Below are 25,561 nucleotides of genomic sequence, written 5' to 3' on the forward strand. Positions count from 1 at the left end.
CACACACACACATACATACACATATATATATATATATATATACACATATATATACATACATACATATATATACATATATATATATATATATATATACATACAAAAAAAAAATATATATATATATATAAAAATTTAAAAAATAACATTGTAACATTATATATGTCTTTGTTACTTTTGATCAATTTAATGCACAAGTATTCAAATTAGCGGGTCACATATGTAAAAAAAACAAAACAAAAAAAACCTTATGGTACCTATATATTATGCCTCCCAATCATTTTTAACTTGACACAGCATCTTAAAAACACAGTTCTAAAGGCACGAGATGAGACACAAAAGCCAAAGACAACAATCAAAATGTGTATGCAATTTTTTTAAATAAACAAACTATAATATTGCACAAAACAGTCACAGTTCTCACATTTCTCACAACAGGCGATTTAGAGACAAAAAAAAGGGTCTTGAAATTCATTCCTGTATGTGGAGAATGGGTTAAAGTGCTGTTTGGATGGATGCAGCAGTGATGCTTTAAAGGGCGATGCTTTAAACTTCACTGTTTGAGTTTACAGTCTAACAGTACACTTAAGAGCATCACGCTGTCCGCATGTCAAAACCCTTTCTGAAAAGTTGCATCTTGGAATTTATCCCTTTAAAAGCACAAAATAGTAAAGCGAAGACAGAAATTAGAAAGCAAAATGTAGATTAACTAGCCCATCCCCACTCCGTACTGCCAAACTCAGTCTTACATCTCCTTACTCGACACTTACTTTTGACTTTCCCCCTCTCTCTGCCCTCCTCCTCCTCTTTTGTTTCCTCTGATCCTCTTAAGTGCTGCTGCAGAAACACTACGAGAAAGAAAGAAAGAAAGAACAAAGGTCATTATTACAATGAAATGGACTGAGAATCACACACAAAAAACGCCAATGAGCACATTTCCAATTCTGTGCCAGGCACTCAGATGAGGCTAGAGTCAATTACGCATCGGCTTAGCCCATTCTGCAACCCGATTCAATTATTTAAACGCTAAATTTGCAATGAAACCTATGAGATAATTAAAAATACATAATTTGGACAACAATTGATTGTGGGTTATTGCTTTAAACCACTGAATATTGACAATAAATGAACACAGTCAAGTATTGGGTGTGTTGTCAATGAGTTAGCAATACTGGAGGAACGATGACGGCTTGTCTGCGTTGCTTTTAATATCTGTGAATGTGTGTATATATGGGTTAAATCACATGCACAAGGAATTTTGATTGGACATGGCCTATTTTTTCTAACAGTGGGTGTTGGAAACAGGAAAGAACAACAAAGAAGCCTTCAGACACAGGCTAGATCAGGGCTATGCCAAAGTGAGTCTAAATAAAGCTCACAGTGTAACCGATATGGGGTAGAATTAAGAATGTCAAAAGTGCTGGAACCAAGTCGATACTAAAAGAAGAATTATCAGACTCAATTTGGTACCAGACTCTTTGTGGTCAAGCCATCTGTGAGGAAAAAATTGGTGTGTGGCTGTTACGAAAATTACAGTAATCTACAGCAAGAGCAGAACGGCCTGACTTAACCCAGAGAGAATGCGGTTTATAGACGAACAACATGATGAGGGTAAATGACAGACATGTTTCATTAGTGCTAACGTCACAGATGAAGAGTCCCTGAAGAGCTTTAAACACACTTACACACTCACTCCCTCCCTCCATGCATCAGTGGAAAAGCATTTATCCGTGTCTACAGACTCACACACCTGTCTCTCTTCTCTCAGAGCGATCATTGCCTTAATAAGATGAGCTCACATATGGCAACTCCTCTGAATCTGTGACAAAGATCTGAGTCAACTACTACCATAATGCATACGGTGTTGCCTAATATTCTTTTTATATTTATTCATTTATTTATTAATCACTAGACAATAATCCATGATAAACATGTTAGTGCCATCTGTTATAACATCTTGAAAACAAAAATTCCTTTGCCATTATGGAAATATACATATACATTTTTTTTATTATTATTATTTTTTGTGATTTTTTTTTTTAATTAATGGAAATAAGACAAGCAGCAAACAAAAATGCTTATATACACAATGTGATTTCCAAATATTTTGTTCTGATAAACAAATACAATAGAACAAAGAAAATAAAACAACAGTAATTATGATATAACAATGATGATAATATTATATAATTATATACTGTATATATATATATATACCCATATAACACCCATAAATGAAAATACTGTCATAATTTTCTCACTCACAATTTTATTTACTTTTTAAAGGTCCCATATTGTCAAAACTGAAATTTCCTGGCTTTTTTCATGATAACTGAGGTCTAGTTAACCTAGCTAGCTAACCACAAAACCAGATCGGCTGACCTGTAAAGTTACACTCTCACTCAAAAGGATGGACGATCTGACAGGATTGTTACTATGAGGTGGCTCACATCTAACATGCATAGTAAAGACAAACTCACTGTGTCTATCTAGTCATGATGAAGATGTATATACATTTCAATTCCAGCAGGAAACAATTTTACAGCTACATTATTGTTCTAGCCACAATTAATCACAACAATGTATATACAATTACAAATGATTATATACAAATCGTCAGTTTGTTTTTTTATGCACATGCACTCAGACATTATTTCATACACGACGCAGTCGTGAGATGCAAGAAACATAGACATAAGACAAGAAATCTATGGGCGCGTGCCCATAAGAACAAAAGACAATACTTTATTGAACCTTTTCTGATAATTAGTGTGCGCTGTAAACGTGAGCATTTTTGACGATTGTTTCTGTCCAGTCTGCTCGTTTTATCGCTTTAACCACAGCTGTCGTCGTTTTTTTGTCTGGCAGTGGCAGCAGATATGCAATCAGATTTCTAATTTGAGGCTGTATTACGTCGATTCTGGCCCCCAACATCACAACAAGATGATATTTTAAGCTCCTTATGTAGCCGAATCTGCACTGATTTGAATGGGCCACCTCCAGTTTCCTCTTTGTTTTGCTGCCTCCAGCTAGCGCTGTGACGTCGGCTGACCCTAGTTACCTGTGGTTGGCCTGGCCATGTGTCACTCAGAAAACAACAGGCCAATCAGAAGAGAGGCTCATGAATATTAATTAGACAGGCCAAAATCGACCTGTTCTCAGCAGAGCTCCTGAGAAATTAGCTGTAAAAATATATTGAGATGGTTTTTGGTACGTATACCGCAAATATATATTCTTAAGGACATCAAAACCTAAAATAAAACTCCAGAAAGGTGTAAAATATGGGACCTTTAAATGTTGGTAACCAAACAGTTGACTTCCATAGTATGGAAAAAAAAATACCGTGGAAGTCAATGGCTACCATCAGCTGTTTGGTTACCAACGTTCTTCAAATGATCTTCTATTGCGTTTCACTCATGAGGGTGAGCAAATGATGAGAGAATTTTCATTTTTGTGTGAACTATCCCTTTAATATTTATATTATTTAAATGTACTAGAACATCCACTCATTCTGTAAACTCAGTAAATTCACATGTTAGTTTGCTATTCTGAATATAATCTGTCTTCCAACATCATCCCATCAGAATCTGTGCATGTCCATTCATTCTGATGTCTTTCACATATGCCGAGGTTGCCCTGGGCTATTTGATGATTTCAGAGGCTCGGTGTCGAGGGTCAAAGGGATTTGGGTGTGGGCAGAGAGGTGGGCTTGAAACGTTAAGCTCTAGCTATTTCACTGCTGCCCCAAAGTATGTTCTCATTCAGTGTTTCTGTGCGTGTATGTTGCCAGTCACCATACGTTTTGGCTCCTTAGTGGACTCACCAATGAGAAGCAGATGTGTGTAGTCATGTTTCTGAATTCTGATCTCTTTCTGTCGCTTTCCTCCTCAATCACACACCCACATACATGTACATACAGGTTCATAGCCAAAAGACAAGTCATTCTCTTTTACTCCAGCCAGTCTGAATGATCTGATCCAAGCATGCAGACAAAACACACAAAAACTTTTATCAACAAACTGCACAATGTCCATAAAGGGGTATTCCATAAACTTAGCGTTGAAGCATTTAGGACCCAGTGAGCCAGAAAAAAAGCCTCTGTCAGGAACAAAGCTGTCCGTAATCAGAGCTTTTAGGCGTAAGTTGTCCAAAACATTCAGAATTTTGTTCAAAACTTGTGAAGCGTGACGTGCCAGAACCCGAACATGTCTAAAAATATTTTCCTGAAGAAAGCGGAGGGCTGTTTCAGTAATCTGTCCCGCAGCTAGAGTCGGTTCACTCCTGGCGCACAACACAACGAAAAACCCACCAAAAAACTGGCAAAAACTTCAAAACCTCCAGTTACCACTCATTAAACACACACACCGCAACCGCACAGCGCTGATCGACAGATGAAATAAACGTCAGGGTCGGAAGTTAAAAATGCAGATCCTTTGCTGGCATTCCCTCATCCAAGCATCAATCCATCCAGAACTAGAGGGGGGAGGAGGAGGAGGGTGACTTGTGCTGAATGAGGGTGAGCATGATGTGATGTTGGGAAAGATCTTTAGCCAGGACGGGCTCGGAGACTCGGCTGGGAAACACATACAAAGAGGCAAGACACACTGTCTGGAAGCAACCACTGAACCACAAGATGACCTTTATGATCAAGAACACGCACGCACAAAGATGTAGTCTGCAAACAATTGTAGACCACCAAATGCTCTTTATAAGCACACATATGCATAAAAACACACAACACAGATTTAAGGTTGACTCTGGAAACACTGATGGAACCACCACCATCTGTGATCTCACAAACACAAACACAAACACACACACACACACACACACACACACACCCACAATGATTTGACAGAGAGGTGGGTGTGAGTGAGGACAAAATGGACAGGACAGCAGGAGGTAATGTTACAACTGACACCATCAACAATTACCACAATACTGCCAAACGTGAAACTCCAGTGTGATTGAGCTTAAGACCCTCACATTCAGGGCATTCCAGAGATTCTTCCAAACAGGACTTTGACCAATTCTGAGTGAACTCTGACCTTTCAGAGTATACAGTTACCGCTTCTCTATTTTTTTTAAACACCCAAAATGATTTAATTCAGTATCTTTCTGAGGTGGCTTTCATTTCACTTATATATAAGTGTGTGTGTGTGTATATATACTGTATATATATATATTTTTTTTTTTTTAGATTTACAATTTTTATATGTATCAGACAGACAGGCAAATATTTTATAGTAATTAAATGAAAAAAATAATAGAATTATTTTTTTTTTTATTCATTTCTTTACTGATTTATTTATTAAGTAAATGCAGTAAATGTGTATATATAATTTACGTTTATTAAATAACATTTCTTCAATATATAAATCATTCAATATTAAATATAATAAATAAGATAAATCAATTTATGCATACATTTCAGATCAACAGGGAAAATAAAAGTGGCTGTAGTAACTGCACAGTGTCAAAAACAGATGAGTGTGTGTCCATTAACTGAATGTGCATCACATTGAGCTATTCCAGCACTGCTTGATTATAATAGAGGCAATCTAGTTTGGTTTTGAATTGAGTTGCTGTTTCAAAAACTACATAGTGAGAACATTATCGATAATAGTTCCTGGGTCAAGAGGGTGCAGAGACAAATTTTACAGTCTAGAATCACATTTTCTTCTGTGGAAATTCACAGAATGGGTTGATTGTGCATCGACACTTGCATCAGAACCTGCACTGTGTTGGTGAAAAACATAGAAGCATTAGTGGTTCAACGGATCCCAAATCTCACGGTTCCGATCACATTACGGTTTTTGACCCACGGATCAGACCATTTTTCGGATCAGCAAGAAAATAAAAATATAATAAAAATGCTTTCCATTTATTACTTAAAGCGAAGTACTTCTTTGATACCACAGTAAATACTACTAGATTAACTAAGAAAGTTTAAACATTATTAAAGAGACAAGAGAACAGCCAGCAAAAATAAGAACAAATATACAAATTACAAGCATAGATAAATACAACAGAGTATGTTACAAATAAAATAAGGTTGGTAGAATTCAAATACAGAAACTTAATAATTAGGGGAAATAACACTGCATAGTTTTCACTGTATAAATTAAATATAGATTTTTATCACAGCTGTTTTGTTGTTTAATGATCATTAAATGACGGCAGCAGTATTTATAGGCCGCTGTCCCTTTAAGACCTGATGCACGGATCCGATATAATGATACACATCACATCCGATTTCTTTCTCAGCTGTTTTCATTCACTTGAGACATAACTGACCGCGTTTACCTGAATGATTGTCGAGATGGGTATTCTGTCATAATTTCATGTGTATGTGTCTGTTCAGGGGACTCAGCAGAGGATTCAGTTCGGTGTTCACTCGGCGTCTTAAACGCGGATGTGCGCGTAGAGAACAGCGCACGAGTAACGAATCGAGTTCCCTTTCGCCTTTTCTCTCTGGAATTGTTTAAAATTTGCTTGCTTGTGTAAATACGAACAAATGATAAACTTATACTCTATTATGGTTAAATTTTGCAATTAAACCACAGATCACATGCTTGCCGAACCGTGGGGCTTGGTCCGTACGGATCACGGATCAACTACGATCCGTTTAACCACTAGTAAGCATCATACAAGATTAAAACCAATTCCTTCTTCAAAACACAATCTCAATCTCCCTCACATCTGACAGTATAGGAACGCAGAGGTCCATGAAACAAAAACCAGCCTCACATACAATCACAGAGCTCCATGTTTCCCTTCTCGACTAGCCGCTCCATATCTGGGGCTTATGGCTCCCAGGCACTGAAACCCTAAGCCACAAACACACACACACACACACACAGTGATAAATGCGATCTTAACTGCAGCAAGACTTCATGAAGCTACTGCATGGTTCAGAGACTATGTTTTTACAGGTGGGTGTGTGTGAAAACGTGATAACCGTGATCGTGAACACACACACACCATCACACACATTCACAGACCCTGTTGACCTGTGTGGACACGACAGAGCATGTAACAGCCGACGGCTAGCAATGTATCATTTTGCACTTTGGTCTTGTTTTCCAGTAAGTAAACATCCTGCACATTTTCAAAACAAGATAACTTGTAATAAACATTATTAAGGCTTTTTTGAAATAAATAAATACATACATTCAGCAAAGATGCATTAAAATGATCAAAAGTGACATTTAAAAAGATTAACACCCTTATCCACCTTTTCTTGGTTGACAAACAGAACAAAGCAAATGCAGAATAATCCACCTTAAAAATAGAAACTGGTAATCATTAGCACCTTTAACTGAGACGCACCATGGCAGGTTTCAACTAAAGCAGAAAAAAAAGATCCCACGTACAATTCATCCCTAGCACTTACTATATGATCAGTCCACATAAAAATATTTTATAATTACAATGTCAGCAATTTTATTTCACAAAAGTTATTTTTGCTGCATATTCAACCTAATAATAAGTAACAATACTCGGATCACATCTGTAGCATCCACAATATCCATCTATGGTGGAGCTTTAATGGGTGTGATGAACCACAAGAAATTTAGCAGTGTCTATTTAAAAAAAAAAAAGGGGGATTATGAATTTATTGAGTAATTTTGTTTGGATAAATAAAATACACATCATTTTAAAATATATATAAAAATAATAATAAAAAGTACAATTAAAAACAAGCAAACAATAAAAAAGCAATAAAATAAAATAATGTAAATTGAGAAAAAAAGTTTGTTCAGCTCGTTTCGGTTAGTGACTGAGATAAATTCAGTAATCACTCAGAATGATTCAGGAGTGATTCATAAAAAAATGGCTCAGTCTCAATTTTTTTTCTTTAATCAGACTACACTGGTTGCGTATGCATGTTGTTGCATTCAATAGAAGGATGATAGTCTATCTATTGTCTAATGTTTTCATGTTCAATTCAGAGTGAAAAACATTAAATAAAATAAAGCAGCAAGTCTTCCCATTTGCGCCCACATACCTTAAAGACAAGCTCTGCTACTGATCCACATTCTTTCAGAGTATTCCATGGACTGTGTACTAGATACTTGAATAACTCTAGCTGGAGGAAAACCCTCAGGCAACTGAACAGAAGCTTCCAGGTCGGCCAGCCCTCTGCTCTGCTCTGACCTGGATTCTGTGAGCATGGATGCCAGAACTAAGTCTGATGCTCCTTAGAGGCTTTTTTAGGGTTTACTGGGCCAGACTGGAGTATAATAACGCTTCGCCTAACCCTATTTTAGGTCAGACACTAAAAAGATTCTGGAATTGGAAGCCACAGCCCTTTAACAGGATCCTTACCTGGTCATGTTTCCTGTCCCAAGGGGAAAAGGCATGTAATACATTTAAATTGAGTGAGGCAGAGTGAGATGTGGTACCTGACAGAAAACAATCCAACGGCCTGGGGTCTTAAATGAGTTCGTGATATTCGTGGAAATAAAATGTGTCTCCTCATGTGCTCTCTGTGTGCAGTATGCTTTATCACAGAAAGGAAATGATCCTTGTCTTCATTTCCTGCCTGGAGTGTAGCACTTGCCTCATACCTAGAAGTTGGTGCGGAATAAATTGGGAAGTTGATCTAAAATCATTCTGAATATTGTCCTAGAATAAATTTAAAAAAGCCCACTTTGGGATGGTGGAGATATGTAAAATATTTCTATCGATGAAGATCGAGCAGCGAGCAATGTCAAATTTTTGGAATTTGCCATTTTATAGAAATTAACGTAATTTTTGTTTACATACGTTTAATTTACACTGCAATGCAAATTTCAATACCGGCTCATTCAGACACTCGATAGAAGTTGTGCTAGCAAGTTACACAAGTCCTTTGTGTGTCTGAAAAATGACTGTACACAAGGGAGGCGGGAAGTACCGTATAAAATGCTCTCAAGACTTCCATGAAAATTGTTTAGTCACAGGTGTTTTGGATATTACACTCTTTTCTAATGAAGGGTGTGACTGCTTGTTTCCTGAAGGGGAAGGCTATGTAACTCTTGATTACCATTATGTAGGCATAATTATAATTACTGAAACTTTAGAAAATCTTAAGGACGAATTTGAGTCTTAGATGGACATTTTAATTAGACCACACTTTACTTGCCGTGTAAGTACAAACTAATGAGCCACCTCGCTGTTTACTGCCTACATAGGCTACAACCTTGTACGACAGCACCCTAAATGAAATGTTCCTCATACTTGACTGATTTCAAACACCTGACACTGTCAACAACTACACACAACACAAATACACACAATGCCTTTCACGAAGTGCACAAGAGATTCAATTCACAATTAATTCCTTTCATGTTTACTGTTAGCATTTTGCTATAAGCTAACAATGCCGTTTTCTAAGCACTGAGAGTGTTGCATGGCATACTGAGATGGTCTAATCTGCCAAGGATACATACAATGCTGCCCCTAAATAGCTAAATCTTATAAGGCATCAGCTTTTGTGTCATAAGTGTCCTAAAATGCTGTCTAACTATGCAGCTAACTAGGTTTTGGAACAGAGCTCAAGAGAGTTTTTGATCCTCAACATATTCACTATGAACTGAAGAGAAAATCCCACACAAAAGGACATTAAAAATCAAGTAAAGCACATTATTGTGAACATTAAGTTTGCTAATGACCTTTTTTAAGCAACTTTTTTCATAATTATACAAGAAGCTAATGTCAATGTGCATGGGTGGGGGTGAATGAAGAGGTGTAAACAATTAATCAAATTTCTAATCGCGATTACAATTATGGGTGCCACAATTACGTAATTGTTCAAAGCAGCAATTAATCGTTCAAAGTCCTCTTATGTTATTCTGTGTGCTTAAGATGCATTTTTTTCCTACATGTTATCTTAAGGGTTTTTCCCATTATTTTAATTTTAGTTTTAGTATATTATAATACTATTCATATTTTTACTTTTTTATAATTAAAAGAAACCAATCTGATGTATAGTTGACATTTGAGGCTTAATACTATAGAGAAGTTTTCTAGAAGTTTTTCAGTTAGTGTTTTCAGCTTGTTTATTTTCATATAAAAATACGGCATGCAGTAGCAACAAACAATGGTATAAACATTATTCAATGTAAATTGTGATAATCGTAATTAATAATCGCAATTACAATTTCAAGGAAATAATTGACAATTATGATTTTTGTCATAATCGTGCAGCCCTAGTGTAAACAGTACTTTACATATACAAACACATGTATTACAACTACACCCACAAGTCTTGATGCTATTATGCTCTGCTGGGCATGACACAGGCTCTTATGCCAAGCAGAGTCACCAACACACAGAAATGTTCACACAAGCCTGTCACAGAGATAGAGAGAGACAAGAGAAAGGAAAATTCATCATTACGTGGGTCCCAACTCCAATTTCCTACATGTTATCTTAAGGGTTTTTCCCATTATTTTAATTTTAGTTTTAGTATATTATAATACTATTCATATTTTTACTTTTTTATAATTAAAAGAAACCAATCTGATGTATAGTTGACATTTGAGGCTTAATACTATAGAGAAGTTTTCTAGAAGTTTTTCAGTTAGTGTTTTCAGCTTGTTTATTTTCATATAAAAATACGGCATGCAGTAGCAACAAACAATGGTATAAACATTATTCAATGTAAATTGTGATAATCGTAATTAATAATCGCAATTACAATTTCAAGGAAATAATTGACAATTATGATTTTTGTCATAATCGTGCAGCCCTAGTGTAAACAGTACTTTACATATACAAACACATGTATTACAACTACACCCACAAGTCTTGATGCTATTATGCTCTGCTGGGCATGACACAGGCTCTTATGCCAAGCAGAGTCACCAACACACAGAAATGTTCACACAAGCCTGTCACAGAGATAGAGAGAGACAAGAGAAAGGAAAATTCATCATTACGTGGGTCCCAACTCCAAGAACAATAGTTCAGATCTAAAACAAGAATTCAAGGAGGTCTTGGGGGTTTAAATTAGAGATCTTAATGTATTTGATAGCACCATGAATTAAAACAAATATATATATACTGATACATTTACCATATGATTTAACTATTCGAATGTAAATGTGAAGTTAAGGCATTAAATAAAAACATAGGCTAAAATTGGGGAAACCAATGACATGAGATGCATTTGCATATTTTAAAGGGTGTTGGAGATTGCCCTCAGTATGGTGACAGTCAGTCAGCCCTGTCACGCAACACCGGCCACGGCGGTCAGACCCTAACCCAATTAATTTTGACTTCACTTTCATGTTCCAAACATGAAAGAACTTGAGTGAAAGAGAGAGAGCGACAGAGCTCCATAACAGACATACTGGAAATGTTGAGGAGTAGGACAATGACACAGACTCACTTTTGAGGGGCCAATACATGAATATGAGGAAATGCTTATAACATAACATAACATAACATAATATAATTCTACTTTTCAATTTACATTATTTAAAATCCTAAAACTGTACATTTCCAAGTTTAAATTACATTTTCCACTTTTCCTTTTCTCTACTCAACTTTTTAAATCACCAGATGATCTCTGTTAAACGAGCAGGTCTGTGTCGGACAGCTGGGGAGGTAGGTCAGTTTCTGACTCCATGTCGACATCAAATCAACAGTAGCAACCCGAATCCACCCTTCTCCTACCCAGAATTCTCTCTTGCACTCAGAGTTAGTATGTGTGAGGCCTTTTTCAGATGTCTTAAAATCAATAGGTCAAGGTTTTGGTGAGCCGGATGTTCAGAGGAAAAAGCCTGTCATTCCTGAGAGGACAGGAAGTGCAGAAATGATCCGCAGTATAATGCCTCACGGCCCAGTGAGGAGTGAGAGAGAACTCTGCCAGAGAAAGAGCAATGACCACATGGCTTCTACAAAACCCTACAAATTAAACAAAACAACCCGAGATAACACACACATGCCGTACAGAGATTGGATTTTTAGAGAGAGAGAAAATGGTGGAGATATGTACTAGAAGGAAGACCTTTGGTTTGGTTTGGTTTCCATTTGCTTTTGTTTGGTTTTGCCCGGTTTAGTTTGCTTTCGTTTGTTTCTTTCAGATTCTCTCAGGTCATTTAGTTTTTTTGTTTTTGTTTCATATGGTTCTGTTTGATTTCATCTAGATTCATTTAGTTTTGTTTACTTTCTTTTGATTTTGTTCTGTTTGGTTTGGTTTTGTCTGGTACTGTTTGCTTTCATTTGGTTTGTATTTGTTTGCTTTTGTCTGGTTTTACTTATTTTAGTTTAGTTTCATCGAAACTTTTCTGAAGACTTTTCGGTTTCCTTTCAGAAGTACATTTATATAAAAACACCTGTGCCACATTTTGACTTATTTACTCTATGAAATCATAGCCTTTTAAATTTTAATCGTCATATTAAGCCTTATCGCGATTCTTCTCTTTCCGTCCCACAAATGTAAGACCTCTTGAAATTATAATTAAGACTTTTTTTGTAACATTTAAGGTATTTAAGAAGTTTTATGTCCTTAAATTTGTGTCCTCCAATTGAAGACTTTTTAAGGAACCAAGGGAACCCTGAATTTAAGATAGCCCGTCGGGCAGTGGGGTGATAGACTTTGGTAGCCCGACTGGAAGACAAAACAGCCCCAGGATGTCAGGCTAGCAATTTTGTGAGCCCTGATTCTTGTAAATCAATTTGAGTAGCTGGGTAGCTGAGTAGCTGAGTGTGTCTTCAAGTGATAAATTAAACCAGTCATAGTAATGTATTTTGGCAACGAGTCACTTCGATATTTCAGCCAAACAACTAGATATTACTATTCTAGCATTATTTTTAGTCAAGGAGAAGTGGGTCCACACTGCTCACGTTTATTGTTATGGCTTATTCACGTTGTATGCATGAAATACACACTGATATAGTCAAAACATCATTTGAGAAGCACTAACGAAACATCACTGTTTCAGTCAATGGTTTTGGGCCTCCAAAACTATTTTTGCTGAATATTTTCATTTGCCAATTCAAAAACAAGGAACCTTTTTTGGCTTGTTTGTATATAGATGTTAATACAATTATTGCAATGGTGAGATTACCATTGGCGTAACATTGAGTACTAAATTTGATTGTCTTCACCAACCAATAAGAATGTAGCACTTTAACCTCCACTTAACAAAATTTACTGTGTCTATTCTGCATTATTCTGCAGCTTTCCACATAGTAAGCATATAAAATGCAAAAAGTATTGTCCATAAATTCTTCCTGGGCCTGCTCATCAGTCAAAGATCAGTGAAATATGCTTAGGATCCAAAAGAGAGAAATTAAGAAAAAAAAGAGCAAAAAAGAGCGGGCAGAGGGCAGGGGTCATACTGAACAGAGCAAAGATTCAGAAAGTATGATCGGAGGTCACGTCTCAATGCACTGCAATGCCATAAAGTGCCAGTGACCCACAAGCATCACTACTACTCTATGGTTTGTTTTTATAAGAGGCCCAAAATTGTAAGGTCAGGCCACAAATAAGAGGAACAGACTGACTGAGAGGAAGGAGAGAGAGATGGAGGGAAGGAAGACAAGGGTTGGGGGTTGAGGTTACACATCTGGTTGTGTTAAGGATGTTTGAGATTCCTCTGTGGTTTGTTTGGGGTCTTGGTGCCAAGGGAAGGAGGGGCGAGGAGATGGGTCTATTCAGCCTGAACATTTCAAATTAAAGCATCTCCCAACCCATTTTCTCAAACACATTGACATCAGCCATTAGGAGTTGGATGAGTACTTGACTAGTCATTCAACAACTGACTACATTTGTTTTCTTTTTCTTTTTTCCCCCAGTTGTGGTTATTTCACTGTTGTGGATATATGTGTTTAGAGTTCATTTCAGCACATTGCCTTGCCCCAGTGCTTTACTGCAAAAGCAAAAATATTTTTGTGACAATAAAGATTAGTTACTTCTAAACCCGGAACATTCCTATAAAATTCAAGAACTTTAAAAAGGGCAGAGATTTGACAGTCCATGTCTGACTCGTCAACAGCAGAGAGACAAGGACCACAGGGAGTGCAAAGGTCAGATTTAACAATGTTTTCCACAAAAAAAAAAAATCTGAGATAGTACCGCATTTACAAACATCAAATCGAGTAAATTTTTGGCTAGAAAAACGTTTGAAGGCAGCAACAGGGAGTGAACTCGTTCAAACATATGACCCTCACACACACACACATGCACATGCACATTCCTTCCTCAGAGCAAAAATGTAATCGCCAAGAATAACAACTGGTCTTTAGTTCTGAAACCAAAGCATCCGGTTCCTACATGCATCATTTAGTTTGCATTTCAATATGTAGTTGTTCAAACAAGTCAATCTATTAATTTTACCATTCATTTATTGCCTTCAATGCAAAACATAACTACTTAAATAGTCATACCTCAAAACCAACGCTCCTGACAGCCCAATGCCTTTGTTCGATCTAAAAGACGCAAAAAAAGATACTAAGAAAAGCAAAAACAGCTGCCATGGCAGCCTACAGCTCTATCTATGTACAATTTATTGTGAGGCAAAATTGAAACAGGGAGATATTCATCTTTATTACAATGTGGCAGATCAGACGATGATTTGAGACATGGGGTAATGTAATGAACCTGTCTACAGTGCTGTCGCTAAAAAAGAGGGCTGAGGGTAGTCATTACCCCGAGCTGTCAAACACTGCCTCCCTCATTCACCTCACTCATAATAGAGCTTTCCTCATTACCTAAATGAATACAAATGTCTTCCTGTGAATGCCTCTGACATTCCACCTGACAGCCAGGTGTACATGGGCGGAGAGCAATTTGTTTCTGAAAGTGAGAGTTAGCTATTGTAAATGTGTGGGAATATGTGAGTGCTCGAATGCACGGGACAGGCTGTAGGTGTGTGAGATTGTACGTAAACAGTCCCAAATTACATGTTCTCAAAAGACAGCTGCATGCGGATGTGGAGGTGTAGCCATTGTGCATCTGGTTTTAATATGGTCTCTATTTCTTCTGCTAGTATCTATGTGTGTCGGTCACATCTCAATGGAGTACCGCAGCTGTAGGACTAACTAGCTGGCTTGTAAAAAGAGCTCCTCCTGAACCCTGGAGACCTGAATGCACTGTGATTGAATTGTCGCCATTAATCTAAAAGTCTTGCATCATGAATAATAAATAAAATAAAATAAAATATTGTTGAAAAAAGTTAATAGACATGTTATGCGTCAAAAAGGAGAAATTTAAATTTACTTAACAAGTATGACAGATGTAATGTTAGCTGCAAACTTTGTAATTACCCTACATCATCCCAGATAATTTCACGCAAAATGACAGATGAGAGGGAGGAGTGTGTGGAATCATTGGAAGCAATTTTCCACCATCTCAGAACGTGAAAAGCGGCTCGTCCAGGCTGCAAGATGCCCTGCAATGCACTGATCTAGAACCGGTTTGCCAAGTCAATATCCTGCCTTGATCCATGTCAGAAAAACTGTAAAACTGATTTCAGATTAGCACCTGAAAGAGAAAAGCAAAGTCTGTGGAAGAACTGCAAAGGAAGTCATCAATCCAAAAACAAAAATAAAATAAAATAAAGTGGTAAAATGATCAAGTTTTAATTAGATAAGTGAAATAAGTCAGTTATCAAAGAACAATTTTGTCAGTTTGTCCGTCATCTTGGATTTATTTTTTCACTGAGCTCAAGAGAGGAAATAATAAAAATCCCATAAACCACCTTTAAATGTGGATGTCAAATTATTTACTTTATTAATATATTCAGTAAACATAATGCTAGAAATATTTATTTGTTGGACAGCTGAGATCAGCATCACCCACTGGGCTAAGGACACTTTCGGGATGGGATCTGCAAGGGGTTAGCATTTTTATTAGTATGAAAAAGACAAAAGGACAGAGCAAAAGTCAATAATCAGATTATTTTCATAATTGAATATCTCCATTCAGCTGATTGACCTCAATGCTCTATTCAAACAGCACAATATGTCAAGGTCATCTACAAGCGTCTGACCTCACTTCCCCTTACAACTCAATATCTTCCTGCACCTAACATCATGTCTCTTACTTTCTGACCACATTCTCAAGCGTAACACCTACATAAATGACAACTCCATCCTGTGCATTCAAATGCAGCCTCAATTCAAGAACACTTGACAGTAAGGATCATGAAAAGGCATGGATTGAGGCACCTTAGGCTTCCTCAGAGGACTTTTAAACACAACAAAAACTGAACTAACACAGAACACAGAGCTTTACAGATATTCTTGGGTCAGATAAGCCAGTGAAACTTAATATTTGTCATTTAATACTAGGAATAGTAATTATAAGGATTTATTAACAATTCCAATGGTTTTTTTAAATACTTTTGAGGAGGACATATTTGGAAATACAAGACTGAAAATAACTTACATTTCGATGACTGAGTCAGATTAATTCAATAACCACTCCAAATGATTCATGAGTGATTCACTAAAAATAACCACTCATATACAAACCCAATTCCAAAAAAGTTGGGACACTGTACAAATTGTGAGTAAAAAAGGAATGGAATAATTTACAAATCTCATAAACTTATATTTTATTCACAATAAAATATAGATAACATATCAAATGTTGAAAGTGAGACATTTTGAAATGTCATGCCAAATATTGGCTCATTTTGGATTTCATGAGAGCTACACATTCCAAAAAAGTTGTGACAGGTAGCAATAAGAGGCCGGAAAAGTTCAATGTACATATAAGGAACAGCTGGAGGACCAATTTGCAACTTATTAGGTCAATTGGCAACATGATTGGGTATAAAAAGAGCCTCTCAGAGTGGCAGTGTCTCTCAGAAGTCAAGATGGGCAGAGGATCACCAATTCCCCCAATGCTGCGGCCAAAAATAGTGGAGCAATATCAGAAAAGAGTTTCTCAGAGAAAAATTGCAAAGAGTTTGAAGTTATAATCATCTACAGTGCATAATATCATCCAAAGATTCAGAGAATCTGGAACAATCTCTGTGCGTAAGGGTAAAGGCTGGAAAACCATACTGGATGCCCGTGATCTTCAGGCCCTTAGACGGCACTGCATCACATACAGGAATGCTACTGTAATGGAAATCACAACATGGGCTCAGGAATACTTCCAGAAAACATTGTCGGTGAACCCAATCCACCGTGCCATTCGCCGTTGCCGGCTAAAACTCTATAGGTCAAAAAAGAAGCCATATCTAAACATGATCCAGAAGCGCAGGCGTTTTCTCTGGGCCAAGGCTCATTTAAAATGGACTGTGGCAAAGTGGAAAACTGTTCTGTGGTCAGACGAATCAAAATTTGAAGTTCTTTTTGGAAAACTGGGACGCCATGTCATCCGGACTAAAGAGGACAAAAACAACCCAAGTTGTTATCAGCGCTCCGTTCAGAAGCCTGCATCTCTGATGGTATGGGGTTGCATGAGTGCGTGTGGCATGGGCAGCTTACACATCTGGAAAGGCACCATTAATGCTGAAAGGTATATCCAAGTTCTAGAACAACATATGCTCCCATCCAGACGTCGTCTCTTTCAGGGAAGACCTTGCATTTTCCAACATGACAATGCCAGACCACATACTGCATCAATTACAACATCATGGCTGCGTAGAAGAAGGATCCGGGTACTGAAATGGCCAGCCTGCAGTCCAGATCTTTCACCCATAGAAAACATTTGGCACATCATAAAGAGGAAGATGCGACAAAGAAGACCTAAGACAGTTGAGCAACTAGAAGCCTGTATTAGACAAGAATGGGACAACATTCCTATTCCTAAACTTGAGCAACTTGTCTCCTCAGTCCCCAGACGTTTGCAGACTGTTATAAAAAGAAGAGGAGATGCCACACAGTGGTAAACATGGCCTTGTCCCAACTTTTTTGAGATGTGTTGATGCCATGAAATTTAAAATCAACTTATTTTTCCCTTAAAATGATACATTTTCTCAGTTTAAACATTTGATATGTCATCTATGTTGTATTCTGAATAAAATATTTGAAACTTCCACATAATTGCATTCTGTTTTTATTCACAATTTGTACAGTGTCCCAACTTTTTTGGAATCGGGTTTGTATATATATATATTTTAAATCAGACTACACTGGTTGTGCTGTATGCATGTTGTTGCATTCACTAGAAAGATGAGCTGTCTATTTGTCATCTTTCTCATATTTTTGCATTCAATTCAGAGTGAAATATATACAAATTAAATGTAAAAAATCTTATGGGAATCATCATAAGAATTTATTAATGATTCTAATAATTTTTTTTATGACTTTAAAGGAGGAAATATATATATATATATAAACTCAAAGGATGCACTCACACTGCAGATCTGGATGCCCAAATTGGTTTGTTTGACTATATCCGATTTTTTTTGATGACCCGCTTACACCTTGTTTTAAAAGTGACCTGTATCCGATATCTGCATTTACACTACATTTACTTGACGTGCCTCAATGCATTAGACAGTGATATTAAAAGACTAAACTCAGCACAAGCTATTAATAAAGCATACTTTGTATAATTAAGCAGATGAGTCCAGAATATGAATGCAAAGACTTTAATTTATTGCCAGAACTCATAGAAACATTTTTAATGCAATAGGCTAGTTTCATCCTCACATCAAAATCATTCATTAGTACCAATTCTTCACAACAGTGATTATATACACAGATTCACTGTACACATCTGTACGCATAGAGGAGAAACAATAATGTACAGTATGTGGAAAATAATGTGTTTTTTGAACCTTAAACCACATAAACACATTTCATTACACCAAATACACAAAATATTGTTCTTTTTAGCAACATCATACGACCCCTTTAATGGTCTAGCAGTAGAACTTGTGCTAAGTTAGCGGATCTGGGTTCTAATTTGTCCTTGTATAGTTATTTTCATCATTAAAACCAAATGTGTTCATCAGTGATTGTATATCAAGAGCAGGGACATGTTTGTCTGCATTTTATTTTGTATTCATATTTCATATTATTTTCACCCGAACGAATAGAGTCTCCACTAGAGTTAGCAATAGATTGAAGCGTTCGTCTGTGCACAAGCCGCCGTCACTGATAACGGCAGCAACGAGCACTCAGCACGATCTCAAAAGCAACACATTTCAGCGCCAGATCACCTCTTATTTAACACAAACAAACCAAGTTAATACTCTGCAAGTCAACTAGAGATATTTCATTTGTAATAGATATATCTGTACTGCGAGATGTTTCAAAAACCTTTGACATCCAACTCGCATTAACAGGCGAATATCCGATCTGTCCGCTTACACGGCAGACACAAATGCACATATCCGATTCATATCAGAATTATTTCCACATATGAATTGAAAACCGGCTTGAAACCGATCTGAGAATATCGGAATCCATGTGCTTTTTTCCTGCTTACATGTTCATGGGCCATATCCGATCTGTGCCACATGGGAGGAAAAAAATCGGACTTGGGTCACTTGAACCATGCAGTGTAAATGCAGCCAAAGTTTTGATGACAAAAGTTTTGAGTCAAATTACTTGGTAACCACTCTGAATGATTCATGAGTGATTCACTAAAAATCTGATTTGTTTTTTAATCAGACTACACTGGTTGCACTGTATGCATGTTGTAGCATTTAAGTATTCCTTTGAGATATGTGTAACTTTACAGTGGAAAATGCTATTGAGCCAGGAAGCAAAGCAAAGCAAAATAAAGCAAAACAAAACAGAGCAAAGCAAAGCAAAACACAAAACAAAAAACAAAACATGCATTTAAGTATTTTAAAAAAACTGAACTGAACTGGTTATAAATAAGACCTGGTCTTCACTGGTTCCCCACCCTATTAACACACATTTCAAACAAATCACAATCATGATGGAGCAGAATTGGGGTCTCAAGAACACTCAGCCGGTGTATCTGAACCACTGAAACTCCTACCGATGGCCCAGATTTGTAACTATTATGTTTCCAGCTCCTAATGAACTGAACAAGCTGATTAGAGTCATCATGCACCAAGTGATCCATGCAATAATTCCAACAGCAGTTTTAATCTGTGACATTTATGAACCAGAGAGATTGGCTCGCAAAGCGGGAATGCTACAACCAACGGGTCTATAATGCAGCTTATGGAGGGAGACTGAGAAAAAGCGGTACAACACCCACCAAGAAACACAATAGCCTACTCGATATTGACTGGTAACCACCATGAAGAACCCCTCACAAGCCTCAATAGAAATGATATTCGTGATGAACAATTTTTTGTGGTAACAAAACCAATCAATAAATCTGAAGCCGGATTCCTATTAGATTAAGATCTTTTCTCTCATTGTTTTGTGCACAGAGCAATGTGAATGGTACTGTTATGTATTTCCTGTCAGTCGAGGCTTTTACACATGCTCTAATGCACCTTTACAAACAGACATCTGAATTCTATTTGGCAATGTTTTTGAAGCATAAATAATTCTGCCGTTTTCAGTTACAATGTTTTATAATGACATAAAATACAACAGAAAACAGACTGTCTGTGTTTGTTATAGAGACAAGAAAATGACAAAAGAAAACCTTTTTAAACTCTCTTTTTAAACTTTTCTCAATGTTTGTAGGAACTATCCACACCCTGTCCTTTAAACTATTTGAGTGAACAACTGTTTTTGAAGGTGTATTTGTCTGTGCTCTAGGGCTGGGCGATATATCAAATATTAGTGATAATATCGCAATAATTTTAATGACGATGTAAAATTTGAAAATATCGTGAATATCGAATATTTCAAATTCAAGCATACTTTCCCAAAAGAACGCGCCGAACGTCCAAAAAAGGAGACAACATGTTATTGCGGACTGCTCTACACGCCTCTACTACGCAAGCTTTCATGAGTGCGGTTGCCAGATATCAATAGTTCATATCCCTGAATCAGAGTTTCACTGTTACAAGCATACATTTTCTGCCCAGTGTTTTGCTTATTTTAAGCAATCTGGTAACCATGCGCACGCGCTCGCTCCTCATTGCGGAAGTGCCGCCGCCGATGATCTGAAAACACCAACAAACAAGCTGGAGTTTAGCGATCTAAATGAAAGCGTCACTCAACCAGTCTGTGTTCTGTCATGAGATCTCGACTATATTGTTTGTGACTGTGATCGCTGAATAAATGCACTTACTCAACCGCTGTTTGAATAGAGATACATAGGCTATGGCAATTTGGAACTACTATAAGGAATTTCACTGTTATACTATTTTTCATTTATTCATAATATAGACAGAGAGAGTGCATAAGTCTTTGGTATATATATTATATATAGTATATATTATACTTGAATACCTATGTGTTCCAGCAACTAGCTCCCCATCTGAGAGGGTTTTTAGTGGCAGTGGGAACATAGTTTCATGCCACAGAGCTTCTCATAAACCAGAGACAGTTGACAGACTTGTGTTTTTAGCTAAAAACTTGTAAAAAAAATACTTGTCCCAGTTTTATTATTTTCTCCAGTTGCACAGTGTAAATTGTGAATTGCATGCACCAAAAAAGTTGACCGAATGCACTTTCTGTACTTGTTTTGCGCTACGTCAGTTACATATACATGTGTTTATTTAATAAAAAGCAGTAAGTGATCACTTGGTCTAGATTTTTTTTAACTACTTAAATTTGCACTAAACATTTTGTATTTACTTTGTAACAATAACTTCTAAATTGTTTTTGTTGTTTTTTTTTTAATTGGGGCAAAATAAATGTTTTTTTATTATTATTTAAAAGCAAATGCAAACATATTGAGATATACAGTATATTGAATATCGTAAAAATGGACAATATCGAAAAATTTTTTATATACAGTATATCGCCCAGCCCTACTGTGCTCCCGTCCATGTGTTGATCAGATCAGGGAACATGAGCGGTATGTAGTTGAAGCAGAGTGAAGTTGCATGTTTTTGCCTGGAGCACAGAGATATTTTTTGTCGCTCTCGCTCCAAGATCACTCCAATACCACTCCAATATGTGCAGTACACATAACAGCTAATACTGCAATTGCATGCGAACAGGAATTCACAGAGGCCTTGTCTGAAGGCTGCATTTGTCCATGCAATGAAAGTCAGTGGGATCCAGTGATGATTTGGACCCCACTGATTTTTATTAGGGGTGGGAATCTTTAGGCACTTCACGATCCGATCCGATCCGATTCCGATTCTGGGAGTCACGATCCGATTCCGAAACGATTCTTGATCTACATTTTTTCCTAATTAATTCTTCTGCTGTGCAAATACATCTTTACAACTTTACATTTTAACCAAAACTGCAGTGGGTTAGGGTTAGGAAGCACACACTGCCAAGCAATGCGCACATGTCTCACAGCGCATATTCTGCGCAATGAGGCCCACCGCGATTGTCTCTAGTGCACACATGGGGAAAAACCATGCTCAGAATCGATTCTGAAATATTAAAAATCGTTGAAGAGAGAATCGCGATGCATCTGAGAATCAATTTTTTTCTCCCACCCCTAATTTTTATATTGTAGACAAAAACAGAAACCTTCAGCTAAATGTCTTCTTTTGTGTAAAGCAAGTAAAACAGGTTTGAATAAAACATCAGGGTGAATAAAAAACATAATTTCTGGGTGAAGTATTCCCTTAAGGTATGAGTAACTTTACAGTAGAAAATGCTACTGCGCGAACCAGGAAACACAAAACCAAAACAAAACAAACCAAGCCAAACCAAACCAAACCAAACCAAAACAAAACCCAACTTTACAGTGGAAAACGCCATTGAGCAACCCAGAAAACCCGGAGTGGAGGGATTCCTAAATAATCTTTTATCAGATGGCTGGCGGTGACAGTCGTGAGAGACTTGAGTTTCTGACAATCTACTGGTTAAGAGACGACATCAATGCATCTATAACAGTCCCCATATCAACACACCTGCGACGCAATTACCTCTTCACTTCAGTCATATCTACCTCCCGTCATTCTCCCATGATTAATCAAGAGGGGGTGTGTGTGAAAGAAAGGAGAAAAAGAAGAGATGTGATGAAATCTAATGAAAAGCATTGTAATCACACTGAAGAGCCCATCTGTGCACAGGAGGCTAATCATACTTCCATGCCTCGGATTAGACTGTAACAACACACCTCACACAGAAATCTCTCTCTCTCTCTCACACACACACACACACACTTTAAAACAACAGAACTGCAGGATTTAGGTGTGGAAATCAAAGCTTCCACCATTAACAGCTCGTTTGCTCCGAGGGGTAGGGGAAAGGGGAAGGGCTAAGGGGTAGAATTGGGATTGGGCCTTAATATGCTTGCTAGTGTCTCAATTCTCTTTTGGTTGGAGGGGTAAGGGGTAAGGGGTAAGGGGTAAGGGGAAGGGCCAGACAGCCCTTCAAACGAAGATTTTTCGGGACCACACAACTTCAAACGAAGGGGTATGAATTATCTCAGCGTAACCCGGCTTCAGGGGCAACATGGCTGCCCGAGCGAACAAAAAGACACATAAACGTAAGCATTTTTGGCATTAATAAAAATTTTTACGAAAAGTAATAATTTGTTTTATGTTACATTCAATTGTGAGTTCACGTTACTCAAAGAAATGTTTGCAAAAAATCGCTAATATTTGCTAACTAACGTCATATCATTATAGACTGCACGGTAGAACATATTTTCATGTCTGATCAGGGCGATAACCATCGTAGACATTGAGGGGGCGCTAATCCCCCCAATAATTAGAAATCGCTAAACCCTTTTCTCAATAATTGCCAATTCGAGAGAGAGAGAGAGAGAGAGAAAAGTTTCTCTTTTTAGAGTGAGGTAGAACATATTTTCATGTCTGATCAGGGCGATAACCATCGTAGACATTGAGGGGGCGCTAATCCCCCCAATAATTAGAAATCGCTAAACCCTTTTCTCAATAATTGCCAATTCGAGAGAGAGAGAGAGAGAGAGAAAAGTTTCTCTTTTTAGAGTGAGTTTACTTAAAAAACAGCGATTTTATCCTCTCGTTGCTGGAAAATATAATGTAGCGATTCAGTGTTTAAACTGTTATTAATAAAAGTCGTGGGGCAGCGTTGACAAGTTTCTTTTCTCCTGGATGCGTGATCTGCGCGATCTCCGATATGTGTGCGTGTGTGTGTGTGTGTGTGTCAGTAAGCAGCGCATTAATATAGAATGGTAATTAAAGGCTCTAATGCACACCAGTATAGGTGTGTGTATTGTAGGAGCTAGATGACGTATGATGACGTGTGATGGCATAGTAGTGGTGTCCCAATTCTTAGGGGAATATATTCACCCCTACCCTTTGACACTCTGTTTCAAGGGACAAGGGGAAGGGGTATAAAATAGAATTGGGATTGGGCCTAACTCTCTCTGACCTACATGAAGATCCTGAATTGTGAATTGAAGCTACACTGGAATGCAGTGAACTTTCAAGTACTGAACACTACAGTAACACCGCAAACCAGATACATTGCAGTGCATTTTTGTGCACAATGTTTTTCAAAACTTATAGGCCTGCTGGATTGTTACAGAAACCCTTTTTTCCAACAGCACTGCAATCAAGAGAGAAAACTTCAAAAGGAATTTTATTCACCCGCATGTTCCAAACTGGTTTGACTTCGTTTCTACCACGGAAGGAGGAGAAATTCCATGGAATTACAGCGAATAGCGACTGAAGCATAAAAGAGTGCAAAAGCGCCATACAAGTTGTCTAATGTACAGAAGTTATACAACATTTCTTGAAGAGCAGCAAAAAAAAAGTATTAATTATAAGTATTATAAATATTGTGTGATATTTTTAGCCTTTGAAATAACCATTTACTATTTAAATATATTTTAAAATATGATTTATTCCTGTGATAGCAAAGCTGAATTTTCAGCAGCCATTACTCCAGTCTTCAGTGTCACGTGATTCTACAGAAAGCATTCTAATACGCTGATTTGGAGCACAAGAAACATTTCCTATTATGTTGAAGATAGTTGTGCTGATTAAAATTTTTGTGGAAACCATCACACAACATTTTTTTTTTCAGGATTCTTTCATGAAAAAGTAAAAAAACAAAAACAGCATTTACCTACTTGACAGAAATCTTTTCTACAATTACAAATGTCTTTAAAGGTGTAATAGGTGATTGTCTTCAGAAACATTTTTTGTTATGCTGGTTGAAAGTCTCTTCACATCCCGATAGCAATCATTAAGTTAAGTGGTCTAAATGTATTCATCTGTATTTATATATTTTGTGGAAGGCGTAGGACCAAGAAATGTTCGTCCAATCAAAACGCTCGGTCCGAGCGTTTTAATAAGCTTTCCTACCTGCCTGTCAACTATTATTCACTGATAATCAAGAACTTCAAATATTCAAACATTCAGACCAGTTTTTTGAAGACAAAATTACTATTTAGCTTCAAAGTCTTGGGATGTAGTGTACAAGTTGTATGGACCACTCGTATGATACTTTTATAGGGTCTTTTAACTAATATTTCCCATCCATTGCATTTACATGCAGAAAAGAGTGACCAGAATTTCTCCTTTTGTGTTTCACAGAAGTCATACTGGTTTGGAACAACATGAAGGTGAATAAATGATGGCTTTTTGGGGGGGGGGGGGTT

The 25,561-nt window shown here is 37.2% G+C and overlaps 1 protein-coding gene across 1 annotated transcript in view; it reads right to left on the reverse strand.

The window, feature by feature from the left end:
- LOC107583013 (plexin-B2-like) overlaps positions 1-25,561 on the reverse strand; it is a 105,220-nt gene that overhangs the window by 46,037 nt on the left and 33,622 nt on the right. Inside the window, exon 2 of the mRNA XM_016269115.1 lies at positions 768-845. The gene's annotated coding sequence lies outside the window, so the exon portion shown is untranslated. The remainder of the gene's footprint in view (positions 1-767; positions 846-25,561) is intronic.

Source organism: Sinocyclocheilus grahami, unplaced genomic scaffold (genome assembly GCF_001515645.1).
Source record: "Sinocyclocheilus grahami isolate Dianchi unplaced genomic scaffold, SAMN03320097.WGS_v1.1 scaffold1.1, whole genome shotgun sequence".
Taxonomy (NCBI): domain Eukaryota; kingdom Metazoa; phylum Chordata; class Actinopteri; order Cypriniformes; family Cyprinidae; genus Sinocyclocheilus; species Sinocyclocheilus grahami.